Here is an 8,458-nt window from a genome sequence, read left to right as displayed (position 1 = left end):
AGGTGTCCGAATGCTCCTCTCGGCGTGTGTGACATGAGATGGAGAATTATTGTGGTTGTGGGATGATAGTGAGGATACACTTATTAAATACCTGTATTTTATTCTTTTGCAGTCAATAGATCCCTCACCTGGTAACGTACAAAACCCTAGTTGCTTTCGCGTTCCTGGCATCTCCCTTTCTGAGGGTGGAGTTGCGTCCCCTACCTACCGTCCCGCCCACCCTTGAGAACTTCAGGTTGTTGGACTAATCTATAGGATGGCCAGTCTTCCCGGGAACACTGCCTGGCCTTCTTCCATTCATCTGCAACTTCTTGGAATAGAGACAGAGATCTCTCGCCTCCATTGCGTAGGAGGACGAAGGATGTGGGAGCCGGTTCACTATGACTATCCTATTCAACATCTTGACTGGAATCTTTTTTCCTTGCTTCGGAAAACAGAGAATCCAACAGCTAATATTTCTCTAGAAATTAGGAAGTTATTTCATATTTTAAGCAGTTAATCATCACTTCTGTCTTGATAGTAGTACAGCTAATTGCGACCACGTGCCTTACCACAGGTAACTAAACTGTTAACACAGTGCGTGTCAAATAAACGTCTTTCTACCGTAGAGACAACAGCGAAGTCGCGTGTACCTTCCGTGATTTGGAATCGACTTTATTTTGATTATTTCGGAACCAGTTATGAGTCATGGGGAACCTGAATAAAGATCGGAAGTTTTTAGATTTTACGTGAATTTTTACAGTTTGCTTAAAGGGCTAAATTTGGGGAATAATATTACAAGAGGACCATTGACATTTGTTTGGTTGTATGGTATGGGCCAGACGATTTGGGCATTTTGCTGCCTTGTGGTCGTACGGCCGCCAGGCGTCCGGACTCGGAGATGACAACACAACAGGCAGCTGTGTAGTAGCCGGCAGCCCTCTTCGCTCGCTCGCTCGCTTTCCATCCCTGACCCTCCTACCCCCCCCCCCCCCCCCACCCCACCCCGGGCAGCAAATCCCGCCCATGATCATCCACTCCCGCCACCCCCATGAGTGGGTCCTGGGTCCTCCTCCCCAATCCACCACAAACCTCCACCACCTCTCTCTCTCTCTACTCTGAGTCTGGCTGCCTCCTCTGGTCTCCTCTCTCCAGGACTCCTCAGTCTCGTAACACCTTGGTGATAGTGTGGGTGTGTCGTTACTCGGATCACAAGAGATTGCACTCCCCTACCCTCCTCCTTGTATATTAGTTTTCGTATTTCTAAAAATCCACCTCTCCGCACGTCTTGTCAAAAATCTGAAATCTCCTAACGCATACTGGGGGGATTTACATGTACGGTAGTTTTCTCTCTTGTAACTGGCTGTGATGTACATGTGAAACGAATATATCGATTCCTTCGAACTTGAAAGAAGATAAATGCACGACGACGAGTAGTGATTTTTGTTTTAAGCACTAAAAAAAGATATGGTTTTCACTTGGTAAAACGACCATCAGGGAGATTGATTCGCGACACATAAGCCGGTAGTGCGTGTATGCAGTAAGTCGTATTCTCAGAGAATATGGCACGTAGATAGTAAGTTAGATAGATGCCCATGTGATCATTTGACTTGACGGCAAATTTTTACGTTTGTTTGTGCCCGGCGTTCACTCGGGAGGAGGAGGTAAGGTTGAGAAAAAACACCACTTTCACGACCCGCCCCCACACGAATATTTTCGAAGCGATGGTGGGTTGAATTTTGACATGGTGTTGCCGCAAACGAAGAAGAAGTGGGACGAGAGCAGAAAACAAAATAAAAAGAGCGCCTTGTGTCAGTCTGTGTGTATGTGCGCCGGCAGGGAGAGGAGAGGAGAGGTGGTGGAAGCCCGTGTGATTCATCCTTAAATAAGCCATCCTTATTATACTGATATGGTAAGCATTTCCTTTTTACTTTTTTTTTTTTCGTGCGTACTCCAGTTCAGTGTTTTGGATTCTTTTAAGTCTTTTATTATCCATTCCTTGTTGGTGTATTATGGCTGAATTTGAAGGACTGTGAAGTGTTTAGTTCTTTTACTAGTAGGCTGTGAATTCCGCCGGGTGTCTTGGTAATACTATTGCCTTGGATTCTTAGTTATTAGTAATTTATATCGACTTACTCAATCTGAACAGCAGGAGATCGTCCCTTCGAGTAGTTTTGCTTGAACATTTATCGTTCCGGTGTTCGTTGAATTATGCAACTGTGGTCAGTGCAGGAATATATAACGTATGTTCTTTGTTCCGAATGTCCAAATTGCTAGTGCCCGTTGCCATATAAGAACGTGCATATTTTGTTTTACGTTACAAGTTACTTGACTACATTTTTTACTAAAGATGTTTTCATTTTTGTATTTTTGATATTTAAAGTGAGACTACTGTTGGTAAGTTCTTGGCCTGCCAAAGTTAAGCTTCCTATTTATCATTTTTCTATTTCCTTTTGTTTTTCTCGCGAGATCTTGACAAAAGGAGGAAATGGAGGAGGAGGAGGAAGAGGAAGAGGTTGCCAAGCGGTGTTCAGGTGCGTTTTGTTCGGCCGTTGCATAAGGGCGCCAATGTTAATGAACCCGAGCTCTGCAACTTTTCCTTCGGATGTGATATGTCGTTATTATCATAATGTTTATATTTCTATGAATGAGCGACAGTACGCACACTATTTATTTAATGTATGTGTGTTGATATGTAACACACACGTGTGGTATATATATATATATATATTATATATATATATATATATATATATATATATATATATATATATATATATTTATTATAGTGAGGTTATAGTCCACAGGGACAAAGAAAAGCTGTAATTCCTTTTAGCTCAACAGTTTCGGCCTACACTTTTTCTAATCGAGAGCTGTTTATTAATAAACAGCTCTCGATAAGGGCCAGTGTAAGGCCGAAACTTTTGAGCTAAAGGAATTACAGCTTTTCTTTTCCCCTGTGACTATAAACTCATATATCCTATCCATCTTCGTGAAAAAGGAAAAAGGAAGACTAAAACCTCATATATATATATATATATATATATATATATATATATATATATATATATATATATATGTCTGTGTGTTCTTTCCTAGATAGTGAACCCAAGGGTTTTCAGGGGTCGTTATCTAGTACTAATATTTGTTAGGGGTCATTAGCTATATGATATTTACAATCTGTTGTTTATGTTTTTACGTTGATCCCTAACGGGCTTGTACTAAAACACGTAGCGGAGGTGGATACTTACAGGGTTAAAAGGGGGTGGGGGTCGATTCACTATCTTAGAAAGTCCTATATTATACATAATACATGTTGTGTGTATTTATGCATAATGCCATATTTATGCTTGTCTCATAGCGATCATAGCGAATTCCCCACTAATCTTTTCAGTTTGTCTTCCTCCAAGAGAGTGTCCAGCGTATTTATTGCCTCAAAATAGAGAAAACGAAGGTCTCTCTAGACCAATGGTTCCCAAACTGGGGGAAATTTGAAGCTACCAGGGGGGGAAATAATTACACTACCTACTAACTAAAAACAATCATCCTACTCACTAATTTAATTCTAAAGTAGAAGAGGAAACAAAACTCCTTTTATTTGTTACTAACCGCTCGCGGTGGCCTAGACTATGGCAGTTGCAGTTTTTCGTTGCAGTTTTACCTACTGAACAAGAATTTTAAGTAATATTTATTCGGACGACTGTAATTAACACCCCAGGGGCCAGTACTAAACACAGCGAAATACATTGGACGCCCCAATCCCTAGTGGATGTCCTGTCCGCGGTTACGTTCCTTGCAGTCCGTGCGGACTGTTTCTGTAGAAATACCAAATAAATTAGTAAATAGTCCCAGTGTGTTTCAACTACTCTTTCCCTCATACACATGAAGGGGGGACCTTATAGAAAACGGTTCCAGTCTTTAGAGTCCTCTCTGACTTAAAGTGGAACAGACCTTTTCGCTTAAAAGAAAAAAAATGAACCACCTAATTCCAAGAGGGAGAATTCTTGTTTTTAAAGTTGTATAGATAAAACACACGGTTAAGAACATTTCCAGCTCCGAAACGTGTTTTTATTGCAAAGGGGGTCTGATCTCGGATACATTTCATTTTATTTAATGGTATGGGTCACGATCAAGTTAAGTAAAACACATTCTCTCTCTCTCTCTCTCTCTCTCTCTCTCTCTCTCTCTCTCTCTCTCTCTCTTAAGAAGATGGGTCACTGTGGTCCGGTGTCTTGGTAGATGTGATAACCACAGTGGACGTTCCTATGATTCATGTTTATTCTGTTCCCAGCGTAAGACTAATGGTTGTTTTTATGATTTCCGACCGAGGTTGCCATGGGCAAGGCTTTGTTGACAACCGTCTCTGTTGGTTTTAAGCCAGATCTTTTTTTGTTCTGTCATAATTACACTAGCCATTACACTTACTGGGATTATTAGGTCATGGAATTAAATATATGGATACTTGGGCAGCGATGGTAACTCTTTAATTCTAGAAATCTTTGATGATATATAACAGTTACGTATTACCTGCCACATATTGTAAAATAGACATACCCATGGTATGGTTTATGTTTAGACATACCCATTGTATGGTTTATGTTTTGACATACCCATTGAATGGTTTATGTTTAGACATACCCATTGAATGGTTTATGTTTAGACATACCCATTGTATGGTTTATGTTTAGACATACCCATTGAATGGTTTATGTCTAGACATACCCATTGAATGCTTTACATCATTGTAAAAGTGCGTAGATGTGAACAAAAGCGACAGATTGCTGGAGAACTTTCACAAAAACCCGCGCAGTCATATGGCACGTAGCAGAGGTAGGTAATATTTAATTGCTCACGCGAACTCACTCTCCCTGTTGCCTCGTGGCGCAAGGGAGAGCAAGTTTAGCTGACAACTAAAGAGAGACTATAGTGTTCGATCCCGCGCAGAACGAAGAGGAACCACTGTGTGAGCTCGTTTTTAATAATCCATGATACCTCTGTTGACCTAAGCAGAAAATAAGGTACCTGTTTGTTAGTCTAAGGGAGGGGGGATGTCCGTGAGGTTCTCCTCGTCGTACCGAGGGAAACTCTCTCTCTCTGTCTCTCTCTCTCTCTCTCCCGAATCTCGTAGGGGGGGAATTGTGACGTCATTGCTTCCTGTGCATTAAAGCTTACTTAATTAGGTTCTTGTTCATTTGTCCGGATGGGCTTTTAGCTTAGTAAAGGCATTTACCGGTTAAAGTTCTTTCATTTATCCCATTCGGCCCTTAGCTGCTGCAACCCCTTTCATTCCTTTTACTGTACCTCCTGCTATCCACAGTCTTCTAACAATTATTTCTTACTGCAACAGCGAGGTTTTCCTCCTGTTACACCTTTCAAACCTGCCTACTTCTCAATTTCCTTTCCATCGCTGAATGATACCGTACGTCCCAGCGCTTGGCCCTATGCCTTAAACTCTATAGTATTCCCTTCTACCACTCCCCGAAGTATATAAATATGTACCCTTTTCTACCACTCCCGAAGTATATAAACTCTATAGTACTTATTTCCCTTTGCTACCTACTCCCAGAAGTATATAAACTCTATAGTACTTCCCTTCTATTTCCTTCCACTCCCCGAAGTATATAAATTACTGTGTAGTATTCCCATTCTACACTCCCCGAAGTATATAAACTCTATAGTACTACTTATTTCCATTGTACTCTACTCCAGAAGTATATAAACACCTCAGTTATAAACTCTATAGTACTAGTCCACTTCTCCACTCCCCGAAGTATATAAACAACTCGAATAGTACTATTCCATTCTACCACTCCCCGAAGTATATAAACTCTATAGTACTATTCCATTCTACCACTCCCCGAAGTATATAAACTCTATAGTACTATTCCATTCTACCACTCCCCGAAGTATATAAACTCTATAGTACTATTCCATTCTACCACTCCCAGAAGTATATAAACTCTATAGTATTCCCTTCTACCACTCCCCGAAATTATTTTAAAAATCGCCTAAAAATAGAACGTAAAATGTTTTAAAAATGCGTCTATAAATTTGTGCAAAATATTATTAGGTATATTTTCTTTGTTATTTTGGCTATTTTTTTATTCAAAAAAAGTATATATAGGGGGAATATGTTCACGTTGAACCTGGTGAAAGGTTTTCGTGCACCGCAAAGGAAACAGGATTTGCGGACGTGACCCCAACACAGATGCGCACAATTTGAGTTTTATTTCAATGTCATCCCACCCATTACCCAACGCGTTTCCTATTGCATTAAATGGAATGGGATACTAAACTTCTGTTTAAAGAGAAGTGTCGTCGTTTCTAAAAAACTGAATGTCATGTAATTGAGAAAGATGTATATATATAGCTTTTTGGTGTTGCACAGTCTGCTCCTTGCAGTTTTCTTTGCAATCTTTCGTTGTTCCTGGTTTTCCTATAAAATGAAGGGTTCAGGTGGAAGGAAATTGCCTTCGAAGTGATTTGTAGTGCTTTTGTTCACGCTCGAAATTCCAAGGACCTACTTGTGAAAAATTGAAGGGTAATGGATTTCGTATATGTACGTATAATCTCTCTCTCTCTCTCATCTACTCTCTCTCTCTCTCTCTCTCTCTCTCTCCTCTCTCTCTCTCTCTCTCTCTCTCTATTCTCCTCCTCTCTTTCTCCTCTCCCTCTCCTCTCTCTCTCTACTATATATATATATATATATATATATATATATATATATATATATATATATATATATATTATATATATAATATAATGTAGGTAAGGAGTTAGGCGGCTGCTGTCAACCTAGGGAAACAGGACACAGTAAAGGCATATCTTTATTACTACATTTCAAGACACTAAAATTTGATTAGAAAAATCAGATTCATACTTCGAATCATAACCATAATATACATGCACATACAACACACACACACACACACACACATACATACATATATATATATATATATTATACTTATATTATCTATATATATATGATATATATATATAATTACAAATTCGTTAATAGTTGGACGAAGTATAAAAGCAGAGTTACATAAACACACACACACACATATATATATATGTTTATATATAATATATATATATATATATATATATATATATATATATATATATATATAAAAAGAGAGAGAGAGAGAGAGAGAGAGAGAGAGAGAGAGAGAGAGAGAGAGATATTGTTTTTGTTGCTGCTTGTCTGGTGTACCTACCGTCATGCACAATGCATGTAATGTTGTGAATAAGTAAAGACGGCATTTTTTGTGTGTGTGAAGGTAAAAGCTCTTCTCGGTGATTGGATGCAAAGCCGCAGGGCAAATCCATTCGTATTCCGACGGTATAATTACCTGTCAATCATTGCCTTGTCCAGAATTCCCCAAAAGATTTGATTATGGCATAATTTCAGAGTAGTGACGACGGGAAGGCGATGTCCTGCGTCTTTTATGTCTCTCGGCGTAGTTGGTTTGTCGTGTCCTTTTGTTTTCTTGTTTGTATCTGCCCATGTTTGTTTTCTCTTTGACACATGTCTGCCCCGTGGTGTTTACCTCTTCTGGTACAGGTAGAGATAAACAGCAAATTCTTGAACCCTGGCCAATTTCTGTAATGTATCGTAGAAGTTAAATTTTAACTCGGTAAATTGTGCTAATTTTACTAGTCAAGATGTATACACGTTACCGCACATTTTTACACACACACACACACACACACACACACACACATATATATATATATATATATATATTATATATATATAATTATATATATATATATATATATATAGTTTAAAGCTATTGTAAAGCCATGTCCTCAGTTCCGTTGAAATATAGAAAATAGTGGACGAGACAGAACGAAAACTAGAATGAGTAAAAAAATAAAGCGGAAATAAAATCATTGTCAGCCTCCCGGGAGTAGATTGAACTGATTCTTTGTATGTCCCCCTCCCCCCCCCCCCCCCCCAATCCAAATCAATAATTGGTCCTTTAGCCTAATCGTCTTGCGTATGCTGCTCGTGTGACGCCTTTGTTTGTTTGTATTATGGAAAGTAGCCAAGTAAGGACGTCGGAAGTTTTCTTTGTAGTAGCTTCCTTTGTTCTCTTGTTTTATTATTATTAATTTTTTTTTTTTTCATCATGAGGCCGATTCATTGGCAAAGGACAGTATATACGTCTTAAGACGTGCACGCGCTCGAAGACAAAGTCGTGTTGTAATTGTAATATATATATATATATATATATATATACTATATATATATATAATATATATAGATATATGGTATACTATATATATACGTATATAGGTATACATATACAATATATCGTATATATATATATATATATATATATATATATATATATATATAGTATATAGAAAACGTGTAAAAAATGCGCGGAAGTTTTTTCGGCGCAATCGAATTTTCTTTTTCTGTATAGCGTATAATGCTTTATAAAACTCGGCCACAGCCCGATGG

General features: G+C 38.7%; 1 protein-coding gene across 1 annotated transcript in view; it reads left to right on the top strand.

Moving 5' to 3' along the window:
* Window positions 1-1,118: 1,118 nt before the first annotated feature.
* Window positions 1,119-8,458, top strand: part of LOC135201228 (F-actin-monooxygenase Mical-like) — a 323,794-nt gene continuing 316,454 nt past the window's right edge. The window contains 1 exon segment of the mRNA XM_064230105.1: window positions 1,119-1,891. The gene's annotated coding sequence lies outside the window, so the exon portion shown is untranslated.

This window comes from Macrobrachium nipponense, chromosome 28 (genome assembly GCF_015104395.2).
Source record: "Macrobrachium nipponense isolate FS-2020 chromosome 28, ASM1510439v2, whole genome shotgun sequence".
NCBI lineage: Eukaryota > Metazoa > Arthropoda > Malacostraca > Decapoda > Palaemonidae > Macrobrachium > Macrobrachium nipponense.
The sequence above is the reverse complement of the archived record's forward strand: the minus strand, read 5'-3'. Positions and strand labels throughout refer to the sequence as shown.